The 9,617-nt window shown below is 46.1% G+C and overlaps 5 non-coding genes across 5 annotated transcripts; all 5 read left to right on the forward strand.

Moving 5' to 3' along the window:
* Window positions 1-919: 919 nt before the first annotated feature.
* Window positions 920-1,001, forward strand: trnal-cag (transfer RNA leucine (anticodon CAG)). Its single transcript has one exon. It is a non-coding gene; the product is annotated as a tRNA-Leu (tRNA).
* Window positions 1,002-2,526: 1,525 nt separating this feature from the next.
* On the forward strand, window positions 2,527-2,599 carry trnav-cac (transfer RNA valine (anticodon CAC)). Its single transcript has one exon. It is a non-coding gene; the product is annotated as a tRNA-Val (tRNA).
* A 1,649-nt stretch (window positions 2,600-4,248) lies between these two features.
* Window positions 4,249-4,330, forward strand: trnal-cag (transfer RNA leucine (anticodon CAG)). Its single transcript has one exon. It is a non-coding gene; the product is annotated as a tRNA-Leu (tRNA).
* A 1,525-nt stretch (window positions 4,331-5,855) lies between these two features.
* Window positions 5,856-5,928, forward strand: trnav-cac (transfer RNA valine (anticodon CAC)). The gene has a single exon. It is a non-coding gene; the product is annotated as a tRNA-Val (tRNA).
* A 3,256-nt stretch (window positions 5,929-9,184) lies between these two features.
* Window positions 9,185-9,257, forward strand: trnav-cac (transfer RNA valine (anticodon CAC)). Its single transcript has one exon. It is a non-coding gene; the product is annotated as a tRNA-Val (tRNA).
* The last annotated feature ends 360 nt before the right edge of the window (window positions 9,258-9,617 follow it).

Raw genomic sequence — 9,617 nt, forward strand, 5'->3', positions numbered from 1 at the left:
GTGACTCACTCAGCAACCAGACACGTGAAGGTGACTCAGAGGCGTGAGAGCTCTTCACATCGAGAACAAAAAGCAATCAAGGGCAGTTAGCACCTCTTCCGGAGTGGGGGTGGGGTGAGGTAATTACCTTTTGACTTTGTTACTATGTTGAGAAACTGCCTTTTAGATTGAGGTGAACAGAAAATGCATTTCTAATAAGCACCATGGAATTGAGCAAAATTTATTGAGTCGCTTCTCGTCGATTCCCACACAGGTTTCCAACTCAGTTGCTATCCATGTGGCTGATGTCCAGGAGTGAACATCTCTGCAGCAAATTGCACGGTTAGGGTAAAAGGCAAGGAAAGTGGCATCTAGAACTGGCTCCGAGGTCAGAGCGTCCTCACAATGCGATCTGTCGTTCTCGAATAGGAATGCGACCTCCGGTTTTAGGGTGGAGTACATTGTTTGGGACTCTTTTTCTGCAAAACAGACACAGTGACTGAAATTACGCTGCACGGTATGATGTGGAACACGGCTTTGTGCATTTTCCCTGTAGTCCGGTGTGCTTCATGTTCCGCGTAAACGTGAAACTTGCCCTGTTTCAAGCAATGGGTGAAATCGTTTAGCAAAGCAAGAATCGAAATTGCAGTAATGTCAAGCAGCTCGTGGTTATTTGACCAAATCATAACCGAACATATATTCTCACAGATACATTTGGAGCTGAAAGGAGTCTGAGAAGATAGACTCAGCTTACCATTGATTTTTGTCTGGATTGATGGGCTCTCATTATCCGCTGCGAAATTGATATTGTAGACGGGCACATCCCAGCAGCTGTGCGAGTCGGAGAGGGATCATGGAACCATTTTCATGTGACTTGGCATCTGTTGTTATGCAGGAGAGCACAGTTGGAAATGCAAGAAAATGGTGCGCGCGGCCGGCTGGTAGTGTGGCCGAGCGGTCTAAGGCGCTGGATCCAGGTTCCAGTCTCGAAAGGGGCGTGGGTTCGAATCCCACCACTGCCATTTCTGCAGATCAACTCCAACGCTGCAGCTTTTTTGTTAAAATGCTGTTTCTGTCCCCACTGTATTGATGTTGAAAACAAAAGTAAAATGGCTTTGCTTCCCGGGGAATTAACTGTGGTGTGGGATAGTGCCGAATATTTCAAAGTGTCTCTGTCTGTCATGATCGTGTTCGCCTCCCGCGCAGAAAATCGCAAGCAGCTGTGCTGTTCCAGGCAAGTTGAGCTTGTACTGGAACCGAATGGAGACCGGTATTTCATCGCTGTTGTGAAACAAAGTCCTGGGGTGACTCGACTCGTCGTTATTTGGTTTTTCGGCCAATGGGAAAATCGTTCCAACGAATTTCGATGTGATATGTTGTTGAATTTCTCCCATTTCCTTCGTTTCCGTCCTGGAGACATCGGAAGGGAAAGGTAATCTAATCGAGACTGTGATTGGTGAAATTCACTTTTTATGGCCCATTCTTATTAGGTTCTTTCTTTCTCTCTTTTCAGTATTGTCTGGGAAGTGGTGGTTCCCTAAGGCTGCAGTATGTGTGAAAGAGTAGTTTGGAATTGTCCTGTTGTTAGTTGTGAGATTACTTTATAAATCATGCCCTCGGACTGTCTCACATTTAGCATTCATGCACCTCTGTGTCTGAAAATGCATTAGGTATGCCAGCTTTGTTTGTGTTCCGTGTTAAATGCTTTCTGTTTTGCGATTCGCTCAATACTTTACGAGTTAACAGCGTTTCTGAGGAAACTTCCAGCTGCAAAAGTCCTTAACTGAGGATCTGGGAAAATTTCACAGAGTATGGTCAGTCGGAGCAAAAGTAAGGAAGTCGTTCCTTTCTGCAGTGTTTCGCAATACTACCTTTCCCGTGAGCATCGAACACAGTAAAGGATTGTGCCACAGACTGCGACGGCAAGCTCCGCTAAAAAGTAATCCTTTAAAGCAGGTGTAAGCAACACAACGTTTTTGGGGGACACCGCGTGGAAACAGATACTTCGGTGTATCTCGTCCATGCTCAGCACATAGCCAAATATAAACAAGTCCGGTTCCCCAGTATTTGGCCCCAAACCCTCTCAACCCATCCTATCCAGAAACTCATGCAATTTTCTGAGCCTCCTCCGCTTCCTCTGGGAGCTCATTCCATACACGCACAACCTTCTGTGTGGGAAATGTGCCTCAGGTCCTTTGTCAATTTCAGCCCACTCACCTTAAACCTATGCTCTCGAGTTTTCAACTCACCTCAACTTGGGTAAAACACGTAAATACTCAGTTTCCAACCCTTCCATTAGATCATGTCGCAGTCGTTACGCTGCAGGGAAAGTCGTCCCAGCCTAGTCGACCTCGCCCTACGGTCCAAACATTGACCACATTCTTGTCTAAATTTTATCATCAATTTCACGTGTCTTTTTTTTATGTTTTGAAGATGTCAATTACGCTGGACAACAACGAGCTATTGGAAACAGAAAGGTGAAACGAAGAATGGCTTCAACTTTCAGTGCTGGATGCCCCTGAGCTGCCGGATGGGCGGCTGCGGCTTGTTTCTGTAGTGTAGTGGTCATCACGTTCGCCTCACACGCGAAAGGTCCCCAGTTCGAAACTGGGCAGAAACTGCTTTGTTCTTCATCGGCAGCCTTTTACATGGACAAGAACGGTGCTTTCTTGCTTGCTTTCCCATCTGCAAACCTGCCTTCGAAGTTGCTTGAACAAATCTGCTCGCGTAGTGAAATGTAATGCAATTCCTTTTAATGACTGTGCAGAGAATTGTAAAGTTTTTATCCAAACTGGTTCTGTTCATGTGCAATTCTGTTTGAGAGTGTAGTTACCCCCTTCTGATTCTTCTACGAAAAGCAGTACCGCATTTGCATTCCTTGCGCAGGCGGCTCGGTTCAAACACAGGGAAGAAGCTGATGCGCTGGTGTCACAGTGCACCACGGATTCCTGAACTTGTCTGTCTGTTAAATGTACCCCAAAGGCGTCTCTGAAAGGCCTCGTTTGGAAGCTGTCTGTCGTTATTCAACGTACGAGAATTGGCACCAGAGGTCCTGAATCATGTTTTGGAGCAGTTCGCACTTGAGTGGCTCTTTCAATCAGCAACAGCAATGAAAGAAATTACACTCTCAGAGGAACCTCTGGACCTGTGCTTTCATGGTGTCGCTAGTATTAAGGTGCGCCCCGAGACCTAAGCCACGTTGGAACTGAAACGGAGGAATCGACAGAGAGGTTACAGAATGACATCGCATCCATTTGGTTTTCTTGAAATCACTGAGGAGCAGGAAAATGTAAACGGCGAAGTCGAGTGGGGAAGTCAGGCAGTTGCAGCTCTGGAGAAACTCCTTCTTTGTGACTCACTCAGCAACCAGACACGTGAAGGTGACTCAGAGGCGTGAGAGCTCTTCACATCGAGAACAAAAAGCAATCAAGGGCAGTTAGCACCTCTTCCGGAGTGGGGGTGGGGTGAGGTAATTACCTTTTGACTTTGTTACTATGTTGAGAAACTGCCTTTTAGATTGAGGTGAACAGAAAATGCATTTCTAATAAGCACCATGGAATTGAGCAAAATTTATTGAGTCGCTTCTCGTCGATTCCCACACAGGTTTCCAACTCAGTTGCTATCCATGTGGCTGATGTCCAGGAGTGAACATCTCTGCAGCAAATTGCACGGTGAGGGTAAAAGGCAAGGAAAGTGGCATCTAGAACTGGCTCCGAGGTCAGAGCATCCTCACAATGCGATCTGTCGTTCTCGAATAGGAATGCGACCTCCGGTTTTAGGGTGGAGTACGTTGTTTGGGACTCTTTTTCTGCAAAACAGACACAGTGACTGAAATTACGCTGCACGGTATGATGTGGAACACGGCTTTGTGCATTTTCCCTGTAGTCCGGTGTGCTTCATGTTCCGCGTAAACGTGAAACTTGCCCTGTTTCAAGCAATGGGTGAAATCATTTAGCAAAGCAAGAATCGAAATTGCAGTAATGTCAAGCAGCTCGTGGTTATTTGACCAAATCATAACCGAACATATATTCTCACAGATACATTTGGAGCTGAAAGGAGTCTGAGAAGATAGACTCAGCTTACCATTGATTTTTGTCTGGATTGATGGGCTCTCATTATCTGCTGCGAAATTGATATTGTAGACGGGCACATCCCAGCAGCTGTGCGAGTCGGAGAGGGATCATGGAACCATTTTCATGTGACTTGGCATCTGTTGTTATGCAGGAGAGCACAGTTGGAAACGCAAGAAAATGGTGCGCGCGGCCAGCTGGTAGTGTGGCCGAGCGGTCTAAGGCGCTGGATCCAGGTTCCAGTCTCGAAAGGGGCGTGGGTTCGAATCCCACCACTGCCATTTCTGCAGATCAACTCCAACGCTGCAGCTTTTTTGTTAAAATGCTGTTTCTGTCCCCACTGTATTGATGTTGAAAACAAAAGTAAAATGGCTTTGCTTCCCGGGGAATTAACTGTGGTGTGGGATAGTGCCGAATATTTCAAAGTGTCTCTGTCTGTCATGATCGTGTTCGCCTCCCGCGCAGAAAATCGCAAGCAGCTGTGCTGTTCCAGGCAAGTTGAGCTTGTACTGGAACCGAATGGAGACCGGTATTTCATCGCTGTTGTGAAACAAAGTCCTGGGGTGACTCGACTCGTCGTTATTTGGTTTTTCGGCCAATGGGAAAATCGTTCCAACGAATTTCGATGTGATATGTTGTTGAATTTCTCCCATTTCCTTCGTTTCCGTCCTGGAGACATCGGAAGGGAAAGGTAATCTAATCGAGACTGTGATTGGTGAAATTCACTTTTTATGGCCCATTCTTATTAGGTTCTTTCTTTCTCTCTTTTCAGTATTGTCTGGGAAGTGGTGGTTCCCTAAGGCTGCAGAATGTGTGAAAGAGTAGTTTGGAATTGTCCTGTTGTTAGTTGTGAGATTACTTTATAAATCATGCCCTCGGACTGTCTCACATTTAGCATTCATGCATCTCTGTGTCTGAAAATGCATTAGGTATGCCAGCTTTGTTTGTGTTCCGTGTTAAATGCTTTCTGTTTTGCGATTCGCTCAATACTTTACGAGTTAACAGCGTTTCTGAGGAAACTTCCAGCTGCAAAAGTCCTTAACTGAGGATCTGGGAAAATTTCACAGAGTATGGTCAGTCGGAGCAAAAGTAAGGAAGTCGTTCCTTTCTGCAGTGTTTCGCAATACTACCTTTCCCGTGAGCATCGAACACAGTAAAGGATTGTGCCACAGACTGCGACGGCAAGCTCCGCTAAAAAGTAATCCTTTAAAGCAGGTGTAAGCAACACAACGTTTTTGGGGGACACCGCGTGGAAACAGATACTTCGGTGTATCTCGTCCATGCTCAGCACATAGCCAAATATAAACAAGTCCGGTTCCCCAGTATTTGGCCCCAAACCCTCTCAACCCATCCTATCCAGAAACTCATGCAATTTTCTGAGCCTCCTCCGCTTCCTCTGGGAGCTCATTCCATACACGCACAACCTTCTGTGTGGGAAATGTGCCTCAGGTCCTTTGTCAATTTCAGCCCACTCACCTTAAACCTATGCTCTCGAGTTTTCAACTCACCCCAACTTGGGTAAAACACGTAAATACTCAGTTTCCAACCCTTCCATTAGATCATGTCGCAGTCGTTACGCTGCAGGGAAAGTCGTCCCAGCCTAGTCGACCTCGCCCTACGGTCCAAACATTGACCACATCCTTGTCTATATTTTATCATCAATTTCACGTGTCTTTTTTTTATGTTTTGAAGATGTCAATTACGCTGGACAACAACGAGCTATTGGAAACAGAAAGGTGAAACGAAGAATGGCTTCAACTTTCAGTGCTGGATGCCCCTGAGCTGCCGGATGGGCGGCTGCGGCTTGTTTCTGTAGTGTAGTGGTCATCACGTTCGCCTCACACGCGAAAGGTCCCCAGTTCGAAACTGGGCAGAAACTGCGTTGTTCTTCATCGGCAGCCTTTTACATGGACAAGAACGGTTCTTTCTTGCTTGCTTTCCCATCTGCAAACCTGCCTTCGAAGTTGCTTGAACAAATCTGCTCGCGTAGTGAAATGTAATGCAATTCCATTTAATGACTGTGCAAAGAATTGTAAAGTTTTTATCCAAACTGGTTCTGATCATATGCAATTCTGTTTGAGAGTGTAGTTACCCCCTTCTGATTCTTCTACGAAAAGCAGTACCGCATTTGCATTCCTTGCGCAGGCGGCTCGGTTCAAAGACAGGGAAGAAGCTGATGCGCTGGTGTCACAGTGCACAACGGATTCCTGAACTTGTCTGTCTGTTAAATGTACCCCAAAGGCGTCTCTGAAAGGCCTCGTTTGGAAGCTGTCTGTCGTTATTCAACGTACGAGAATTGGCACCAGAGGTCCTGAATCATGTTTTGGAGCAGTTCGCACTTGAGTGGCTCTTTCAATCAGCAACAGCAATGAAAGAAATTACACTCTCAGAGGAACCTCTGGACCTGTGCTTTCATGGTGTCGCTAGTATTAAGGTGCGCCCCGAGACCTAAGCCACGTTGGAACTGAAACGGAGGAATCGACAGAGAGGTTACAGAATGACATCGCATCCATTTGGTTTTCTTGAAATCACTGAGGAGCAGGAAAATGTAAACGGCGAAGTCGAGTGGGGAAGTCAGGCAGTTGCAGCTCTGGAGAAACTCCTTCTTTGTGACTCACTCAGCAACCAGACACGTGAAGGTGACTCAGAGGCGTGAGAGCTCTTCACATCGAGAACAAAAAGCAATCAAGGGCAGTTAGCACCTCTTCCGGAGTGGGGGTGGGGTGAGGTAATTACCTTTTGACTTTGTTACTATGTTGAGAAACTGCCTTTTAGATTGAGGTGAACAGAAAATGCATTTCTAATAAGCACCATGGAATTGAGCAAAATTTATTGAGTCGCTTCTCGTCGATTCCCACACAGGTTTCCAACTCAGTTGCTATTCATGTGGCTGATGTCCAGGAGTGAACATCTCTGCAGCAAATTGCACGGTTAGGGTAAAAGGCAAGGAAAGTGGCATCTAGAACTGGCTCCGAGGTCAGAGCATCCTCACAATGCGATCTGTCGTTCTCGAATAGGAATGCGACCTCCGGTTTTAGGGTGGAGTACATTGTTTGGGACTCTTTTTCTGCAAAACAGACACAGTGACTGAAATTACGCTGCACGGTATGATGTGGAACACGGCTTTGTGCATTTTCCCTGTAGTCCGGTGTGCTTCATGTTCCGCGTAAACGTGAAACTTGCCCTGTTTCAAGCAATGGGTGAAATCATTTAGCAAAGCAAGAATCGAAATTGCAGTAATGTCAAGCAGCTCGTGGTTATTTGACCAAATCATAACCGAACATATATTCTCACAGATACATTTGGAGCTGAAAGGAGTCTGAAAAGATAGACTCAGCTTACCATTGATTTTTGTCTGGATTGATGGGCTCTCATTATCTGCTGCGAAATTGATATTGTAGACGGGCACATCCCAGCAGCTGTGCGAGTCGGAGAGGGATCATGGAACCATTTTCATGTGACTTGGCATCTGTTGTTATGCAGGAGAGCACAGTTGGAAACGCAAGAAAATGGTGCGCGCGTCCGGCTGGTAGTGTGGCCGAGCGGTCTAGGGCGCTGGATCCAGGTTCCAGTCTTCAAAGGGGCGTGGGTTCGAATCCCACCACTGCCATTTCTTCAGATCAACTCCAACGCTGCAGCTTTTTTGTTAAAATGCTGTTTCTGTCCCCACTGTATTGATGTTGAAAACAAAAGTAAAATGGCTTTGCTTCCCGGGGAATTAACTGTGGTGTGGGATAGTGCCGAATATTTCAAAGTGTCTCTGTCTGTCATGATCGTGTTCGCCTCCCGCGCAGAAAATCGCAAGCAGCTGTGCTGTTCCAGGCAAGTTGAGCTTGTACTGGAACCGAATGGAGACCGGTATTTCATCGCTGTTGTGAAACAAAGTCCTGGGGTGACTCGACTCGTCGTTATTTGGTTTTTCGGCCAATGGGAAAATCGTTCCAACGAATTTCGATGTGATATGTTGTTGAATTTCTCCCATTTCCTTCGTTTCCGTCCTGGAGACATCGGAAGGGAAAGGTAATCTAATCGAGACTGTGATTGGTGAAATTCACTTTTTATGGCCCATTCTTATTAGGTTCTTTCTTTCTCTCTTTTCAGTATTGTCTGGGAAGTGGTGGTTCCCTAAGGCTGCAGAATGTGTGAAAGAGTAGTTTGGAATTGTCCTGTTGTTAGTTGTGAGATTACTTTATAAATCATGCCCTCGGACTGTCTCACATTTAGCATTCATGCATCTCTGTGTCTGAAAATGCATTAGGTATGCCAGCTTTGTTTGTGTTCCGTGTTAAATGCTTTCTGTTTTGCGATTCGCTCAATACTTTACGAGTTAACAGCGTTTCTGAGGAAACTTCCAGCTGCAAAAGTCCTTAACTGAGGATCTGGGAAAATTTCACAGAGTATGGTCAGTCGGAGCAAAAGTAAGGAAGTCGTTCCTTTCTGCAGTGTTTCGCAATACTACCTTTCCCGTGAGCATCGAACACAGTAAAGGATTGTGCCACAGACTGCGACGGCAAGCTCCGCTAAAAAGTAATCCTTTAAAGCAGGTGTAAGCAACACAACGTTTTTGGGGGACACCGCGTGGAAACAGATACTTCGGTGTATCTCGTCCATGCTCAGCACATAGCCAAATATAAACAAGTCCGGTTCCCCAGTATTTGGCCCCAAACCCTCTCAACCCATCCTATCCAGAAACTCATGCAATTTTCTGAGCCTCCTCCGCTTCCTCTGGGAGCTCATTCCATACACGCACAACCTTCTGTGTGGGAAATGTGCCTCAGGTCCTTTGTCAATTTCAGCCCACTCACCTTAAACCTATGCTCTCGAGTTTTCAACTCACCCCAACTTGGGTAAAACACGTAAATACTCAGTTTCCAACCCTTCCATTAGATCATGTCGCAGTCGTTACGCTGCAGGGAAAGTCGTCCCAGCCTAGTCGACCTCGCCCTACGGTCCAAACATTGACCACATCCTTGTCTATATTTTATCATCAATTTCACGTGTCTTTTTTTTATGTTTTGAAGATGTCAATTACGCTGGACAACAACGAGCTATTGGAAACAGAAAGGTGAAACGAAGAATGGCTTCAACTTTCAGTGCTGGATGCCCCTGAGCTGCCGGATGGGCGGCTGCGGCTTGTTTCTGTAGTGTAGTGGTCATCACGTTCGCCTCACACGCGAAAGGTCCCCAGTTCGAAACTGGGCAGAAACTGCGTTGTTCTTCATCGGCAGCCTTTTACATGGACAAGAACGGTTCTTTCTTGCTTGCTTTCCCATCTGCAAACCTGCCTTCGAAGTTGCTTGAACAAATCTGCTCGCGTAGTGAAATGTAATGCAATTCCATTTAATGACTGTGCAAAGAATTGTAAAGTTTTTATCCAAACTGGTTCTGATCATATGCAATTCTGTTTGAGAGTGTAGTTACCCCCTTCTGATTCTTCTACGAAAAGCAGTACCGCATTTGCATTCCTTGCGCAGGCGGCTCGGTTCAAAGACAGGGAAGAAGCTGATGCGCTGGTGTCACAGTGCACAACGGATTCCTGAACTTGTCTGTCTGTTAAATGTACCCCAA

This window comes from Chiloscyllium punctatum, unplaced genomic scaffold, assembly GCF_047496795.1.
Source record: "Chiloscyllium punctatum isolate Juve2018m unplaced genomic scaffold, sChiPun1.3 scaffold_594, whole genome shotgun sequence".
In the NCBI taxonomy this organism is placed as follows: Eukaryota; Metazoa; Chordata; class Chondrichthyes; order Orectolobiformes; family Hemiscylliidae; genus Chiloscyllium; species Chiloscyllium punctatum.